Source organism: Hakea prostrata, chromosome 3 (genome assembly GCF_041222555.1).
Source record: "Hakea prostrata isolate BN-2017 chromosome 3, UWA_Hpros_2, whole genome shotgun sequence".
Lineage (NCBI taxonomy): Eukaryota > Viridiplantae > Streptophyta > Magnoliopsida > Proteales > Proteaceae > Hakea > Hakea prostrata.
Genome location: NC_142602.1, coordinates 31207791 through 31225266, shown reverse-complemented (window position 1 = coordinate 31225266; position 17476 = coordinate 31207791). Strand labels below are relative to the sequence as shown.

Genomic DNA, 17476 nt, shown 5'->3' with positions numbered 1-17476 from the left:
ATTCTTTTAGCGAAAACCAAGCAAGAAAATTTTGAATAAACCATGTAAAATGATTAAGAACAATCCTTCTAATAATAACCTTAAATTTTAGGTAAAAAAGAAATTTGAAAAATTTTAGACCTGAAAATTACAAAGGGTTTTTTGCAAGTTAAAACTTTTATTGGAAAACAACTAGACTTAGAAAATCTTGGAAAAGTAAAATGATTAAAAAAGCTTGGTTTTAGTGTTAACATCTTCAAGAAAGTAATTAGACTCTATTATTATTTAATCCAAATATACACATCAAATCCAAAAGATGGTTTTCGAGGAGGTTTTGTCCCTAAAAGACAAATCACTGATAAAATTGTTCTTGTTCATGAAATCTTCAGCTCTATGTCACTAGGGCAATGAAGGGTTTATTGCTTTAAAGTTAAATATATCCAAGGCATATAACAGGGTTGAATGGAATATTATTTTGAGAATTTTGGCATTTGAATGATTCAATTCTATGTTTTATGATCTTGTAAGATGTCTAATCTCAATATCTTCTTTCTCTGTAAAGCTCAATGGACTGCCCTACTCATTGTTTGCTAGATCTAGAGGGTTTCAACAAAAATGCCCTCTTAGTCCCTATCTATTTCTATTGGTCATGGATACCTTAGTCAGACTCCTAGGGAGTCCTATTAGTTATCCAGGCTCTTAGGGAGTTGTCCCTATCCATTCCTATTAGTCATGGATATCTTATCAGACTTTTAGGGAGTCCTAGAGACCTTCATGCTTTCCATGGCATTAAAATAATTAGGGAATTTGCCCCTTAAATATCTCATTTATTTTTTACTAATGATGTTTTTCTATTTTGTCAAGCTGATTATGTTAATGTGGTTGTGATTAAAACTGCTTTTCATATTTTTGGTAAAATGACATAACAAATTATTAATTTAGATTAGAGTGAAGTTTTTTTTTTTTTTCCTAAAGCAAGAATGTATCTCAACAGGAAAAAACTAAGTTCCTGAATTTTCTAGAGCTAAAAGAGATGAGTGAAAAAGCTTGCTCTCTAGAAACCAATCTATTCCATAGTAGGGCAGGAGCCTTTGATTTGAATTGTTTGCTGAATAAAATGTGGACATGTGTAGTGGGGTGAGGGAAAAGAAAATGAAATGAAATGATTTTTTGGAAAAGTGATAGTGGTGGGTCTCACTTTTTTACTTTTCTAAACTTTTCCACAAAGTCTCACCAATTGTAGGGTTTTAAAAAGGCTCGGGGTGAGAAAATTGGATTACCACATCATCAGACAAGTTTCTTTGATTCAAGGAAACTTATCTCTCACTTTCCCACCCTTATCAATCAAACAATTTATACTCTTGGAATTTAAAGGAAAAGTAAGAAAAATTTGCCTTTTTCAAGAATTTTCTCACCTCATCTTCATTCCAACAAACAAACGCAGCGGAGTTTAAATTTTTATCCGAAGGTGCAAGAAAAGTCTTCTATCATAAGGCAAAATCTTATTTCAAGATGTTCCAACATTGCTAGGATGAGTATCTGGTGAAGTCTTTTTTTTTTTTTTTTTGGTAAATGGTGAATGTAGTCTTAAGAACCATTGTTTGACAGGTGTGGTATAAAATGACATAGCTCAATGGTATTAATGTAAGGACACTTATTGATAGTTTACTTAAAACAGAAGGAATCATCAAACATGTCGATATGTCCGAGTGGTTAAGGAGATAGACTTGAAATCTATTGGGCTTCGCCCGCGCAGGTTCGAACCCTGCTGTCGACGATTGTCCAATTATTTTCTCTGTTTTGCCCAAAAAAATCAGAATTTAATTTCCATATCGGTTTTCCTCATTGGTGGTTCAACGCTGAAAGTTTTTCTCAACTCAAAAAAGCAAGAAATCGAATCTGGATCATCTCAGCCCGACCACAAAAACCAGTGGGGCCCACTAGTGAAAAAGTTTTTTTTTTCCAAAAAGTGTTTTTCACCGTGGGCCCCACTGGATTTTGTGGTTAGGAAGCGTTGGGGAGCACAAAGTGCTCATGTCGGGGTCGCAGATCCGGACTCCAAGAAATCAAACTGGATTGCTCCATTCTTAAACAAAAAGGGTGCTGCCCAGCTTTCTCCCCGGTGAAGTTTCAAATTATAGATGATCGAAATGGGTCATACCCAGATTATTTCCAATGGATATATGAAGATTTACGGCCAAGGGGATCGCTTTCTTTGAAAACTATAATAGTCCAACTGTTACACCAAGAAATTCCCTACATATCTGAATCGAAACCGAAGCTGGTTGAACTGGAGGAAGACCAAAGTGGACGGTTCAACAGGAATTTTTGGACCAAGGAGAGGCCCACCAAAGTAGGCTCATCAGTTGACAGGGACAAACCCTAATCGAATCTCCGGAGCACTTGTTGGCATCCAATTCACGGATGGGATGTGGCAAGCCCCCATCAATCTCCAAGGAAGATGCGGGTATTAAATGCGGCATTTATTAGTGTAGCATTTATAAGAAGATATGCGCATTATATGGGATCTCCGGAAACGGTTCTTGACAAAGGAAGTTCATTAACTTTTACACCTAACACCTTAGGATCATTCAAAAGTTCATTAATTTTGCCTTCTCTAGAAGAGTTTATGTCGTTTGGAATTTGACTTACTTGTCAAAAGTTACTTCCTGTCCTCTGAAGCAACTCACTCTCACCTGTTTGCTTATCTACATGCTATTGGTCCAGCGACTAAGGTGGTTCAACCAACAAGTAAATATTTTGAGACAACAACAACTTGGTTTTTTCAAATAGTTTTCCTTCCCATGCCACATAATAGTTCATCCAAGTCTAGACGATATTTTTATACAAGGACATCATGCCCGTTTATTTCCAATGGATAGATGAAGACTTATGGCCATGGAAGGCCACAAGAATCACAAAGGAGATGATAGAGAGAGCTAAGGGTGTCGCTTTCTTGAAAACTATAATAGTCCAACTCGGTTTTTTCAAATAGTTATCTCCCATGCCACATGCTAGTACGGGTGTAAAATGATCGGATTTAGATTTGATAGTGGTAATACCATATCCGTATCCTATTACATTCGGACGGATTCGGATAATATCCAATCGATTTTCGGATGGATTTAGTCTGATAGTTATTTTCTTAAGTAGATTCTTTTAAATGGACATGAACACAAATGGAATACAAATTTTTGACTACCTATTGACATATTTTCCATTTTATTTGTAAGATTAGGTTTGAAATTTTAGAACTTAATAACTTTGGAACTAATTTTAGTAGAAAATCTAGTCACATATCTCAAGTAAAAAATTATAAAAATAAGAAAAATAATTCAAATAAGTAACTTAATCGGGTAATTTTTCGGACGGATAATAATTGGTAGGAAATGGTATATCATATCCACATCCTATTAGTAATCAAAAGGATTCGGATACTGCTAAACAGATACATATGCGAATTTTGGAGCAGATTCCGGTTATCTATTTGCATCCCTACATGTTAATTCATCCAAGTCTAGATGATGTTTTTACAGAAGGACGTCATGCCCAAATTATTTCCTATGAATAGATGAAGATTTACAGCCATGGAAGGCCACAAGAATCACAAAGGAGATGATAGAGAGAGCCAAGGGTATCGCTTTCTTTGAAAACTATAATAGTCCAACTTGGGTTTTTCAAATAGTTATCTGAAAAATCAAAGAAAATATTTTTTTTCTCTTATTGAAGCAATGAAGGAGGTTTTGTCAAATCTATAGGTCTTTCGTGGATTAATTTGCATGAAAATTTTGTATGATCAAAAGTTAAACTTAAAAAATAACAAGATTTTATTTGGATAATGAAAGTGAAAATCATAAACATCATGGGTTCCCTTGGCAAAAATTGTATAAATAAAAATAGACAGGAGATATAGGTGTAAGAGAATTTTTTTTGGTGGTTCAAAAGTCAAAAAATATATCAGGAGAAAACATCCTCAACACCAATTATATCAAGATGAGAAATAAAGAAAGGTGGTTGTACCCACCTCGTTCTAGACATCTTAAGCTTCCGAAAGCTCATTGTCAAAAAATCTACCAAAAGATTATCTCTTCTCTTGATGAAATGGAAGCGAACAATGGTAAAGGACTTGGTCAAGGACCACCTGTTGTAAATATGTTTAAAATTTATTTAATATAAATATCTATTTTAAGTGTGTCTTTTATCCATGGTTTTATTTAGTCCAACATCAGGTTGAGAGGATCTGAGTATTTGGTTTATATATAATAAGGGCCCATATATTATTAATTTGTGCGACATGAACTGAGCCGGAATCCTGTTGTGACCCTGCCATGATTATATAGATATATAAATATTAATGTTAATATATCTATATGACTTAGGACTTGGTGAATACGTGGAGATGCCATGAGAGGCACTCTCCTGCAAGGAGTGTCAGCTGGACAGGTACCTTCTTGAAGGGAGTTGAGATGAAAGGTACCCTCACAAAGAGAGGTACCTTACCCTTTCACCCACAGCCTTTGGGGCTCTATATAAACTCAATTTCGTGTTCATTCTGTACACTGAATTTCCTCCTCTTCTTTCTGTCTCTCTCTCCCTCCTCCTCTTTTGCAAGGAGGTCAGCTGGACAGGTATCTTCTTGAAGGGAGTTGAGCTGAAAGGTACCCTCACAAAGAGAGGTACCTTACCCTTTCACCCACAGCCTTTGGGGCTCTATATAAACTCAATTTCGTGTTCATTCTGTACACTGAATTTCCTCCTCCTCTTTCTGTCTCTCTCTCTCCCTGTAGTTGTTCTGTCAAGCAGTGAACATTACCTGATACACCTTAAAGCAACCTTTCTGGGGTGCAACCTTAAAGGTTGAGCTGACTGATCTTGGGGTGAAGACACTGTAAAACCCGTATTGCATAAATCGGGGTGTCTAAATACCATAAAGAAAGTAAGGTCAAGTGAATTTGTAGATTCCTCAACAACGTTTCAACACCACCCAGTGTCATAGAATTAAGCATTTTCGGCCAAGAATGCATTGCAAGTAAGGACAAATCAAGCTTCAAATTGGGCTAGCATTATGAAAAATATTTAATAAAATTACATTTGAGTCATTTATTCTGAACTAAAACTCGTGTTCCTCTCTAATATTGCCCAAATTATGTTTGAGTCATAAGCATTAGCTTGAATCGAAAGACTGTTTGTACAATTCAGAATTTGAATTTAATAGTACAAAATAACCGTTGATCATGTAATGACCAAAATAACCCCCAGAACCAAATTACCCCTAGAGTGTTCAATAAATACAATTTGACTACAATATCTTTACCTGTTCCAACCCTTCATGTAAGTGAATGAAGGCATTCTCCCTTCACTCTACCAGGAATTACCCACCACCTTTTGCCGGAATTCACCCATAAAATAAAATTCCGATAGATCTAGGGTTCTTCTTCGAAAAGTATGTTCGATACTGAATAAAATGGTAATTTACGACAATGGGAAGCGAAACAGCGAATGTGATGGATCCCTACAGATTGCAGCAAGCTTCCCAAGTCTGGAATCAACCTTCAATGGTTTTATTCCTTTTTCTATTGGAACTGAAACTTGTTGGGTTCATTAACAGAAACATTGGCCAATGAACTTAATAAGCAAAATATTATCTCCTCATCTGAAGGAACAGAAAGAGAAGGATGCCATCATCAACCCAATACAGGTAACACAATCTCTAAATCTCCTGCTTCAAAAACCTAGCAGATTCATGGTCTTCATTCATGGTTTGTTTTAATGATTTAACAACTTTTACTTATTGGAAACGGAGGAGAAAGGTGCTATATTCTTGACTTTGGTATTCATATGGGACAACTTAAGTCTGGAATGAGTTGTGGATGTGCTCCTAACACAGCAGTAGCAACCTCAAGGTAGAGAGACGAGTAAGTCCAAGAAGGCCTTGACAACTCATAAGTGAGGAACTTTATTATTTCTTGTCCATGCCATGCAATCAATATACTAATATGATGTTGGATTTGTATCAATATCAGTGAGATCCAATAGTGATGTACATCGTTTGATACGATACGAGACCATACTTAAAACCAAGACCAAAACATTTTTCTTTTTAGGGAAAAATTCCTTTAATGGGTAGTTTTTATTTAAAATGTATTAGATAAAGTTATTTAAGGGCCTGTTTGGTTATTTAAATTTAGAGATTTCAAATCCCTGGATTCATCAACAACCCCCCCCCCCGCGGCCCCCCCCCCCGCCGCCCCCCCGCCCCCCCCCCCCCCCCCCCCCCCCCCCCCCCCCCCCCCCCCACCCTCCCCCCCCCCACCCTTTTATACCACCCCCCCACCCCCCCCCCACCACCGGGGGGGGGCAGGAAAATTTTAGATCCGCGAACACCCCACCCCCCCACCCCCCCCCCCCCCCCCCCCCCCCCCCCCCCCCCTTTTTTACCCCCCCCCCTCCTCCTCATTATTTATAAAACACCCAAACAACCACAAACAAACCCCCCGAGCCCCCCCCCCCCCACCACCCCCCCCCCCCCCCCACCACCACGAAAACAACAAAAAAAATATGCTTCAATATAAAACTGTTGCTTCCAAACCCCCCCCCCTATTATTTTTTGTTAACCCCCCCCCGGGGCCCCCCCCCACACCACACCCCCCCCCCAACAAAACCCCCCGGGGGACCCACAAACCCCCGATTCATGAATTGAAAATTTATACCTTTTGGTTGTAAAACATCCATGGAGGGATTTCACCTTTTTTTTTCTTAAAGACCTAAATTAAGGCATTCTTGGGTATTGTATGAAATCCATGGATTCCATCATAAGTATAAATTTTATGAAATTAGCTGATTCACATGGAATTACCCAACGGAACTCTATGATCTTCGATCGATTTGAGGCTAACCAAACGATTAATTTTTGAAACCATGAATCCGTGGATTTGAAATAATATTTAATTTCAGATCCCTGGATTCATGTAACCAAATAGACCCTAAAAAAGTTTTGCAGTAATTGTTTTTAACATTCAAAACATATTAATTAATGCATTCTCAATAAAAGTTTTCGCATTAACTACCCTGAACGATAACATTTCAGCCCTTCATTTTTAAGTTTTGGCATAGCAATTGCCATCATCTTCCCGCTCCATTCTATTTGAATGGGCAACCCATCCATTTACAATCTCCACCTCCTTTTATTTTGAGAGGGGATAACTAACATCTCAACAAAGATAGGAAACGTAAGTTTTTACTTTGAGAGGGTTGGCTAAAACATCAGTGGAGACTAGAATTATAAATTTTTTATTTTAAGAAAAAAGACTAATAATGACACAGATAGAAAACATTGACATAGGATGTAATGAACGATTAGGGGTGTCAATCTATAGCCCGAACCATTAAAACCGAACCGCACCGGCCCATTATAGCCCGAACCGGCCCGAACCGAACCTTAATGGGCTGTAATTGGGTTGAGGGTTGTGGTGCCCGCACCAACTTGAAACCGAACCGCAACCCGTTTTAACCCGTTTTGTAATTTTACATTAAATAGTATTTGAATCATTATTACCATTATGTAGTTGATATAGACAATTAAAAAAAATTAAGCATGAATTCAAAGATCGAATAGTCATTTTACTACTTAATATCTAGGTTCTTGATTTCTATAGAATGGGTGGGTTTTTCTTTAACGGAAATTGACTAATAGCAACTTTGCTTTCCATATAATTTTCACTTTATTGTAGGATGCTCAATTGTTTCTTCTTGTTCATTTTCTTATACACCATAAACCGTTAGTCAATTCGAATCTAAACCGTTAGTTAGCCCGAACCCAAACCTCACCAAATCGAAACCGGCCTGAAACCATTATTTTGCTAATGGGCCGTGTTTGGGCTAAGTGCTTTTCAGTCCGAAACCGCTCTAAACTGCACCGTTGACATCCCTAGAATGATAAACACTAATATGTTAGATGAATGGAACCCGGCCCATTCCTCTTTCTGCCCAAATAAATTAATGTTAATAAAATTTCTTTAAAATTATAGGTCACTTTGACCGTTAAGAGCCAAACGCACCAATTTCTTTTTAATAAGCCAGAATATTTTATGAGAGACAAAAGGCCAAATAGGAAATTTCTTGAACAAGCAATAAAAGAAATGATTAAAATGGTATTATTATAAAATAAAACCTCACTGGGAAAAATCAGATTTGAAAATGTTGGAGGAATAAAAAATGAAATGAATAAAACAGGTTATTTTTTAGAAAAATTATTATTGCCCCCTACTTTGATTTTATTATTACTGTATCTCCTGTACTTTTCAAAATTACTAACCCAACCTTTAACTTTATGTACAATTAATAATGCCCCCTACCTTTAAGTTCCGTTAGTTTACTAATAATATGGCAACTTTATATTTTTTAAAAATCCCAAAATACCCTTATACTTATCTCTTTACTTATTTACCATTTTGTCAAGTTACAGTAGTACCCTTAATTAAATGTGGAGAAAAAAGTAATCATAATTTATTTTATTCTAAAAAAACACCAAATAAAAAAAAAATATGAATGAATAAAACTCAAATAGACACCAAAGAGGAAGGAAAGTCGATTCAACTCAAATTGGAAACTGAATATCACCTAAAATATTTTCAAAATAAATGAAGTTTAGTGAAGGTGGGAAACCAAATCGGATTTGGATTTTGTCAATTTCTTTAATTCAAAATAAATGAAGCTTAATGAAAGTGGGAAACCAGATGGGATTTGGATTTTGCCATTTTCTTTAATTCAAAATATATAAAATTTAGTGAAGGTGGGAAACTAAATCGGATTTGGATTTTGCCCATTTTTTTAATTCAAAATGAATGAAATTTAGGGAAAATTGACATTTAATCTGGTTTTTATAAATGGGGTAGTATCGTCTTTTAATTTCTTAATTTTAATAAAGGACAAAATAGACATTACATATTCAAACTTAACGGCTACTTAACTAGTTATAAGGAAGGGGGAAACAGTAATTTCGTAAAGAATGGGATTTTATTAGTAATAAAATCAAACTACAAGGGGGCAACGGTAATTATCTTTTTTTTATATTTTTTAATAAATTAATAATTTTATGGAAAAACAACCAGATTTGAAAAATTTTAAGCAAAATGATCATACACGGTTCATGTGTGGAACAAACAACTAAAAATTGGCCAGGAATAAAAAGAAGTTCCCTCAGTTAAAGCTTTGTTTTACCCCCAAAAAAAAATGTTAAAACTTTGTGATAATTTCTGATAGTAATTTTTGGAAAAATATTGAAAAGAGCAGAAAAGAAAAGAAAAGAAAAAGTTAGTTCTCTTTTGCTATTCTAACGTGATTCTCTTTGGCTCAACCTCCTCTACCTCTTTCTTCCTTCCTTTTCCTTTTTATTATTTTCTCCAACTTTTTGATATTTAATCAAATTCTTTTATGATTAGAAAACAAACTTTTCATCCCCCAACCATGCTGTGTATTCATTCTTCTTTCTTCATTTTCTTCTTTTCCTTTGCCTTTTTATTTTCTCTTTATTGCTTCACATTGTAATTAATTATAGTCCCAACCAAGGAACATTATTTCGCCGAAAATCAGCAAGATTTTCGGTAGTTTCGCTCACCAACGAAACAAAAACCTAATTGAAACAAAAATATGTAAGTATCGGATGATTTTCCGGCGAATCAAACAAAAATGGTTGAAGGAAAAAAAGAAGAAAGAAAAGAGAAAAAGAAAGAGAAAGAAAAGGGAAGCAGCAGCAGCGGTTGTGAGCTGGAAGGAGGTAGTAGTAGTGGCAAAAAGAGTCAGGACAGATAAAGAAACAAAGTAGCAGCAGCGACATCGCCGGATCGTTGAAGGAGAAGAAGAAAAAGAAAGAAAGAGAGAAAGAGAAAGAAACCCAAGTAGTTACCTGCAAGGCTGCAAGTGCTGACTGTGCCACAGTGCTTGGAGATTTCGCCGTTCTCGCCTACCCCTGCATGTCCCAACTATGAGGATACCTATTTGCTTATATATAAAATTAATAAAATAAATGCTTAATCAAGCTAACAATCTAACTTGTGACAATGCGTCAAAATTTCATATCTTTAATTGGTTGTCAATTTTGAAATTAATGTAAAATTAAGAATTATTTTCTCCCATTGATCTATCATAAATGGATCGGCAAGGGTAGGGGGTGTCTTGCTCACGCTTTCCGTTGCAGTATTTTTGGTACCACAACCACAACAATTCGGAATAGAAAATCTATATGAAAAAAAGACCTAACTATTGGAATAAAGTTATCCATTGTTATTTGATACATTGCGGTTCGTAACGTAAAGTGAATTGGGTGAAAGAGAGGGATTCGGACCCTCGGTAAACAAAAGCCTTCATAGCAGTTCCAATGCTACGCCTTGAACCTCTCGGCCATCTCTCTCCATAATAATTATAACCCATAAAGCCAATGAATAGTGAGCCATTCCTATTGTTATAGGTATAGGTACAACCAATCAATTCTAAATAACAAAAAAATAGAAAAGAAAACTTTTGATCAAATCCGATTCCAACATTGCTTATCGATCCTTGTCAAAAACGAACAATTTCATTGGAAGGTCCACATCTTTTTTTTTTAATGAGTCTGGTTTTATGTTATTTGGTACTGTAACTATACAATTCATTTGCTTGTGGAATCCTTTTACCACGAGAGGTAATGAGAAAAATTATAGAATGGATTGCAATTATGCCTAGATCACGGATAAATGGAAATTTTATTGATAAGACCTCTTCAATTGTAGCCAATATCTTATTATGAATAATTCCGACAACTCCAGGAGAAAAAGAGGCATTTACTTATTACAGAGATGGTGTGATTTGATTTTTTTAGTTGTTTAATGCTTTGAGTTTTATGAGAAAGACATGATTCAAGATAGAAAGAAAAAAATTATTAAAATAAACTTACGCTTGTTGAAGGTGAAGTTTCAAAATAGAACAATTCCTTCTGTTATTGTATCCCCGATTGATGCAGCTTTAGGTGCTTCAATTGTTGATTCTAGTATTCAGCAAAAGTTTATACCTATAGGTTCTGTATTACAGGTCAATCCTATTTCAATAGTACCAATAGGCGGCAGCGGGGAAGAAGCACTACATCTAGGAATCAACAACACAAAAACTTTGTTAGAAATTACTCCTTTCCTTATCGGATCGGGACACAAGAATGGTTGGGACAACAAACATCCATCTTGTTCGTACTTTGGATACTCGTATAACCATCAAAGACTGTTGAAGTGACTAATTCCTCGAAATAAGAGGCGTTGAGGACAAAGAAATTGTTGGAGTTACCCTTTTTATCTAGCACCTACACGCTTGGTGTTAAGAAAAGATCTCTTGTAGGAAGGTTGGCTAGAGATTTCTTGAAAAAACACTAGTCCCTATCAGTTCATAGTGAACATATTTCAATCTTTCTGTCTTTCTTTTTCTTCTTCTTCTTCTTTCTTCTTTTTTTTTCTTTTCTTTCTTTTTCTTTTTCTTTTCTTTCTTTCTTTTTTTTTTTTTTTTTTTGGATTATTATCATTATGCATAGAAGGGAGGAGCCATATGAGATGAAAATTTCATGTACGGTTCTGTGGCGGGCATTCTTTGAATATAATGAACGACTGTAACGGATGTCAGCTCAATCCAAAGGAAATTATGTGGAAGCTTTACATAATTATTATGAAGCTATGCGACTAGAAATTGATCCCTATGATCGAAGTTATATACTCTATAACATAGGCCTTATCCACACAAACAACGGAGAACATACAAAAGCTTTAGAATATTATTTTCGGGCACTAGAACGAAACCCATTCTTACCGCAAGCTTTTAATAATATGATAGTGATCTGTCATTACGTGCGACTATCTCCACTATAGAAAGAAGATAAGAAAAAGAAAATCTACTAGTAAATACTAGAAAAAGAAAAAAAAATATAGGCTTTCTACATGCGTATCGTCCAAAGCAACAATTTTTATCAGCTATAGCAAAGAAAGAGACTTCATAGAAATCAAAGAGGGAAAAAAAATATGCCTAGATATTAGATTCTATGGATAAATGATCTAATTAATAGAAGAAGCACCGTAAAGATCCATTAGCGAGGTTTTGGGCCGATACAACTGCTTCCTTATGTCATGCTATGAGATAAAAAGCTAGGAATCCACTTATGTAATAGAGTTGATCCACTAAGGTATTGAGCAGTGTAGCATCAGATCCCAAAGAAAGTAAGTCCTTTCTTTCTTAGGGAGAAAAGTCTTTTTCAAAGATTCTATGTTATATGAATATTAATATATATTAATATGAGACCGAGATAGTTACTCTTATGGATATTTTATAATAGACCTGTCCAGGTCGACCAAAGAGAACCGGACCGATCAAACCTTGGTCGGACAATGAATAAAACGAAGGCACTAAGCAAGGTATACAATTTGAATCATATCCAACCTCCTTAAAGATAGGATAAGGATTCCGATCAAGTCGGGTTACTTTTAGAGTCTAGATCGGATTCCACAATTACAATCCAAGTCATACTATCTTGGCGGATAAGATTCCTCTTCATATGAAGTTAGCAACAATTACAGAGTTCGAACTCCATTACTGCACAGTTAAGGTAACCTCTCTTAAGATTTATAAATACCCACATATTCATCATTATCAGGTATGCATTCTTGAGTTATTGAATTAAATGAGATATTGAGGTTGATCCTTTTGTTCATTCTGAACAAACTTGTTCGTTGGAGACGATATTCGACCACACCAGTCGAGCATGTTTTTGCAGGTTCCAGCAATCGTACAGGAATGACTGAATTCTGCAACAACATTGGCGCCGTCTGTGAGAATTCCCTCTACTCTTTAAAATAATAATTATTTTTTATCGAGTTTGAAGAGTATTCCCAAATCAAGGTTGCAAAACCAATTTTAACTTGCTTAATTTACTAATTACTAAGATCCCATCATTCATTAAGTGCCTCGGTTTGGTAAAATTATATATTGTTAGCATAATTTGCTTTTGATCAAATACGGTTACATAAAGATATCTGATTTAGATTTATGAATAAACTATTTTTTTATGTTAAAACACCTTCTTTAGCTTTTGTGGAACCCTGGTCTCCGAATTTGAACAGTACCTATTTTACTCTTTTCCTTCTCATTTGACCTCATGAAAGATGCAGGGATTTGCTCATGCAGGCAAAACATCTGAGATGGTTGAATTAATTAAAGAGCTGGAAATAACGGGACTAAAACCTAATATTTGTTGTTTCATCGCTCTAATTATAGGACTTAGGGACGATGGGGGTTTGGATCAGAAATCCCAAGTCTTTTGATCGTTACTTATAAGGGCATTTCGATCTCGTGAAAGTCACCGTCCGTTTTTTTAAAAATAAAAAAAATAATAAAAAAAAGGAAGAGAAGAAATATCTTTCGAAAATTCCTCGTTGGAAGTGTTCCAGAGGTTGTAGAGAAGCTCTCTTAGGGCGCGTTTGATAATGTTCTTAAAAAACGTTTCTGGCGTTCTTCTGTTCTTTGGGAACGGAAGAACGGGTTAGAGGCGTTTGAAAAAACGGTTCGTTCTTCTGTTCTTTAAGAACGGACCAGTCAAAAAAGTGTCCTAAAGAACGCTTTTTGCAGAACATAAAAAAGATGTTTTTACCAAAAAACAGAAACGAAAGTGATAAAATTGGTTCAAATTGAAGCCTTAAAACAAGTTTATCAAACACCAACTTATTTTTCAACAAAAAAAAAAAAAAAAACACTAACATATTCTATTTAGTGTTTTAAAAATATTTTCATAACGGATTTATCAAAATATTTTCATAACGGATTTATCAAACGCCCATTTTCAAGTAAAGAATGATCTTTTGGTAAAGAAACATTAAAAAACGGTTTTGCATACGAACTGGTTTCTCATAACGGAAACGTTACCAAAAGCATACTTAGTTTCTGGTTCACGATCTTGGTTCTCTGACTAACATGCTGTAGAATCGAAACCAAAAAAGGATGATTGGCTGATTGGCATCTCTGTGTTTCTCCGAAGCCAGGGAACGAAAAGCAAGAATCTCTTTAATAAGAACAGCCGAACAGAGGAGATAGCTGGATTTCGAACAGCATGCTCGGACCATTTTTACACCATTATCATTAACTGGGTGAAGCTTCGAATGCAAGAGACTGTAACGCGTCAACTGCTTCGTTATCAAAATGGAACTTCTTCTTCTTCTTCATAACCGTTTCCGTCGTCATCCATTCTTCTCCTTCAGTTTGTCGACATGATTTTTACAGGTTAAAGATCATGTCCTGGCAATTGTATTATCTGCTCAGTATCTCACTGGTTGGGTTGGAATTGAATTTTCAAAGACTGGACTCATGGTTTTTTCTATTGCTATGGTCGGTTGGATAGATAGAGAAGGTCGAGCAACAATAAAGCAGTACTATCTATGCGGCTCTACACCATCACTAATCATACCAGATGAAGACAAATGGATGATTGGCTTTTGCATGCTTTCTTGCTTATTTACCTTTTAATGGAGTATGACTAGACTAATCAATTAGCCAATGTCTCTGAAAATCTCTGAGAACATGTGTTCTTCAATTTGATTACAGCACAAGTCTCTTCTTCACTGGAAATTTCATAAGTAGAAAATCAATCACATTTTCATCCGAACTTGTGCTTCGTAGATGGCAATCAAGCTAAGGTCATTACCATCACCACCGCGCTCTTTGTTGCCCAGTAAATAGAAGCAGAGCAGTGGGACAGAGTTTATTTTGCAACAAGTAAATAAGCAACATGGAAGGTTAAGAGGTAAAGTCAACTTTTCACACTTAAATTCCAACCAATTATTTTGTTCATTACGCAATTTACTTATTGTGTCCAATAAAAAAAAATTGCTGCTGCTGCATCTTCTCAATGAAAATTATTTTGATTATAATTTATGCTTTGGTTATTTATTTTATATTGGGTAAGATCAAGGTCAAAATTTGAAATCCAAGATCCGAGAAGAATCATTATGATTTTGATAGCACAATAAAATCTTTTAGGGATATGGGTAGTATCATACTCATTACTCCTCTAGTTATTCATATTCAGTCTCAGTGAAGCAGTGTGTCCGACCTCAAAGGTGAGCAAACAAGGTAAATGCATGATGCTTTGTGTCTATTATTCTCAAGCTACTACATGTGATTTGTCATATTCTTTCCCTCGGTCGGGTAGAGCTCTAGAGCATTAATACTTTTCTTCTTGGCATTTGATTTGCTGTTGGCATTATTTTGCAACTGAATATTTGATTTTGATTCCAAGCTTGATAAAAATCTCAGCTTCAGAATATATTCTGACATTATTATGTTTCATGAATCATGATTAGTTTCTATTTGAATTTTTTTTTTTTTTTTAAAATCCTTGGTAAGGGGATGGTATGTCTTTTCGACAATGGGTCAATCAACCACATTCATATGTTTCCACCACTTTAGCAATGGTGGTAATGCATCTTTTGTGGCGAATCTATACAACTTAATTAAAAGATTAAGGAACGAGGAAAAAGAATACAACAAAGATTGTGATCGTCGTAATCATGATCGTGATCGTGATCAGGATCATCCTCAGGAGCGAAAAATAGACTAAGATCGTGGGTTGCATGGTCGTGCTAAACGTAAATGTTTTTATGACCGAGAACATCAATGATCGAGTCGACCGAGAACATCAACGATCAAGTGGATCGAGAATTTACAACAATCGAGTAGATCGAGAATTTACCTAGAAGAAACAAACGTGACTGTGATTGAGCGTAGGAGAGTCGATCCGGAGCCCTCACAAAATTAAAGTGAGGGGTTCACACTCATGAACCAACCTAGTAGCGTTCGGGTCGAGACAATGTTCGGAGATTGCACATTGATCGGGAAAGAAGAGCAGCTGCTGAAAAGAGAAGGGATCGTCAAGCCGAAGATCCTTAGTATCAAAAAAAAAAAAAAAAAAAGGAAAGAAGGTTGCTCGATCTCCAATTCTCACCATATTAGGAGGCTCAGAGCCCGAATCCCTTTGAAGACTGAAAGCCGAATCTAGGTTCATAGGATCTGTAGAGGCACAAAAAAGAAAAAAGAAGATCAAATGTGGACGAAAGCATCACATTCAATCAGAAGATTTCGAAGGATTCTTCATGAGAAGGGCCATATGTGATAGTCAAACCGGATGGTTCAGGAGTGCACAAATTGAAGAACTTCACTATCGATCGTGAATTGGACCAATCATGGAAGGCAAGAAATCTAAAAAAGTTTCAATGAAGAATTGGAGTGCACCAAAGATGCTGCTTGGATAACAACATCAGGGACACTCTGTCATACTTCATTCACGCTTCTGGTAGCAGCCACCGCATAAAAGCTCTTCTTATTGCATCAATTACATGAGAAAAGCCTTGATCGTGATAAGCAAATACTGCAAGTTTACTGTTTGAAATCCATGACAGCACCAGCACCATCACCTTCATTGCTATTAATTTCATCAGTTAAGATGACTCTATATCAGAGACTTCTTATCATTATTTCTTTTTCTGATAATTTTTGAAATCTTCAATTTGCAGAAATTCTTTTTACATTTGATGCATGATCAGGATTATTCACCATATACAACTCAAAGTTGGATGTGGAATATCAAACAATATTACTTTTTAAGTCAGCTAGCACTGGAATTCAGCAGCAACAATATATTTAGCTTCAACAACAAAGTCTTATATACAATATTTTCAAAGCCTTTGAGCTCGTGGATCGCAAAATATTATCAAAGTTACAAGTATGGAAGCTCGAGGTATAATCGACCATAACATGATTGAGAGAAAAGAGTTCTACATACAAGCAAAAGTTCTCAGCTGGACGAAGCATAATAGCTTAGAAAAGACTTGACCTATCATGCTTGGGGGAGTAAAGAGAGATAAACATCTCACATCTTGATCTATACAGAAATATTTCTTCAGTTCTCAACAGAAACTCCCTTTGCTCGAAATCATGAGCAAGGGCAGTCCCCAACAAAAGAAACTCCCCTTGCTTGAACTCATGAAGCAAGGCAGTTCCAAAAGAAGCTCACCTTGCTCGAAATCATGAGCAAGGGTAGTCCCCAACAATGGAAACTCCCCTTGCTTGAACTCATGAAGCGAGGCAGTTCCCCAACATGGAGGGCTCTTTGCTTCAATTGAGATACTCAAAATCATTTCATTTTTTAGTTGGAACTTTAGGCGGTTCTCGAAAAAAGATTGCAAAAAATATTATCCCTATAGTCGAGACTAAGAGGAATGTATAAACCAATGGTTCCATAGATTCGATCGTGGTTTACAATTATAGCTTCCACACCTGTTCATTTTGGGTCATATCATCTCCCAGATAAAGAAAGGGTGGTGATTCAAATCAAGAATTTTCTAGTACCCCATCTTAAAATCACAAAAATCAAACAAAGATACCAAAGCAATGCCATATCAAGTTGCTTGTCTCCTTGTAGTTGGATCTCCAAGTTTTTGGA

The 17476-nt window shown here is 35.9% G+C and overlaps 1 non-coding gene across 1 annotated transcript; it reads left to right on the top strand.

Annotated features, from left to right (window-relative positions):
* The first annotated feature begins 1674 nt into the window (after positions 1–1674).
* Positions 1675–1756, top strand: TRNAS-UGA (transfer RNA serine (anticodon UGA)). Its single transcript has one exon. It is a non-coding gene; the product is annotated as a tRNA-Ser (tRNA).
* Positions 1757–17476: the final 15720 nt, after the last annotated feature.